The sequence below is a fragment of the Triticum urartu genome, chromosome 5A (genome assembly GCF_056163025.1).
Source record: "Triticum urartu cultivar PI428250 chromosome 5A, HENAU_Tu73, whole genome shotgun sequence".
Taxonomy (NCBI): Eukaryota; Viridiplantae; Streptophyta; class Magnoliopsida; order Poales; family Poaceae; genus Triticum; species Triticum urartu.
Window position 1 is genome coordinate 123,086,368 of NC_141877.1, and position 1,814 is coordinate 123,088,181.

The following is a 1,814-nucleotide window of genomic DNA, read 5'->3' on the forward strand; positions in this document are numbered from 1 at the left end:
CTCATGACTGCCACGTGATTATGACGCAACTGCTTTCGGTTGCATTGAGGGGGCTTCTACCAGAAAACGTCTGATTAGCCATTGTGAAGCTATGTGCATTCCTCAATGCAATCTCTCAGAAGGTGATCGATCCAGAAATCGTACCAAGGCTAAGGAGTGACGTGGCGCAATGTCTTGTCAGTTTCGAGCTGGTGTTCCCACCATCCTTCTTCGATTTCATGACGCACGTCCTAGTTCATCTAGTCGACGAGATTGTCATCCTGGGGCCCGTATTTCTACACAATATGTTCCCCTTTGAGAGGTTCAGGGGAGTCCTAAATAAATATGTCTGTAACCGTGCTAGGCCATACGGAAGCATCTCCATGGGCCATCAAATAGAGGATGTTATCGGGTTTTGTGTTGACTTCATTCCTGGCCTTAAGAAGATAGGTCTTCCTAAATCGCAGTATGAGGGGAGACTGACTGGAAAAGGCACTCTTGGAAGTGACTCAATAATATGCAGGGACGGATATTCTTGGTCTCAAGCACACTACACAGTTCTACAGAACTCTACCTTGGTGACCCCGTATGTCGATGAACACAAGAACAGTCTGCGCTCCAAACACCCGGAGCAGTGCGACGACTGGATTACATGTGAACACATCAAGACTTTTAGCAGTTGGTTGGAAACACATCTCAGAGGTGACAACACTGTTTGTGATGAGTTGTACTTGTTGTCCAGGGGACCATCTTTGACTGTATTGACTTACAAAGGATACGAGATAAATGGGAATACATTTTACACGATCGCCTAAGATCAAAAGAGCACCAACCAAAACAGCGGTGTCCTCTTTGATGCAGCAACCGAGAGCGGAAAGGACACATATTATGGTTACATAGTGGACATATGGGAACTTGACTACAGACATGATTTTAAGGTCCCTTTGTTTAAGTGCAAATGGGTCAATCTGTCAGGCGGCGGGGTACAGGTAGACCCACAGTACAGAATGACAACAGTGGATCTGAAAAATCTTGGGTACACTGATGAACCGTTCGTCCTAGCCAATGATGTGGCACATGTTATCTATGTGAAGGACATGTCTACCAAACCAAGAAAAAGAAAAGATAAGGAAGCGAATACATCATACGATGAGCCAAAGCGCCACATAGTTCTTTCAGGAAAAAGGGACATCCTGGGAGTGGACGGCAAGACAGACATGTCTGAAGATTATGAAAAGTTTCATGAAATTCCTTCCTTCAATGTCAAGGCTGACCCAAGCATCCTGATAAACGATGAAGATTATCCATGGTTACGGCGAAATAAGCAAATGACACAAGCGAAGAAAAAGTGAAGACTTTCTCCCGCAACTATTATGATGATACCATGCCAACTTTGTAACACACGAGTATGCTATGCCAACTTTTTCAGAGTTCATTTAAAAACTATGAATTTAGGTCAAATTTTCTCTATAGGTGCATCTATGTTCATTTTTTTAGTAAAGTTAATCACAAACTTGTGATTCACACAAATTTCAAAGAATTCAAATTTTAACTATTCAAATTTGAAAACTAATGGCACTAACAGAAAGTTTATAATTCTGCTGACCTAAAAGCAAAAAAAAAATAAAAAAAATAAAAAAAACAAAAGAAAATAAATAATGTAGAAAACAAAACCAAAAAATTTGGAAAACAAAAAAATAGCAACAATAAGTATTTTTTTTAAATAGAAACAAAATAAAATAAATAAAGCAACAAAGAAAAAAAACTAAAAAAGTGTTTTAAAATTTGAAAACTAATGGCACTAACAGAAAGTTTATAATTTTTCTAAAACTAAA

The 1,814-nt window shown here is 39.2% G+C and overlaps 1 pseudogene; it reads left to right on the forward strand.

Moving 5' to 3' along the window:
- Window positions 1-218: 218 nt before the first annotated feature.
- LOC147970537 (uncharacterized) lies at window positions 219-1,331 on the forward strand (annotated as a pseudogene).
- Window positions 1,332-1,814: the final 483 nt, after the last annotated feature.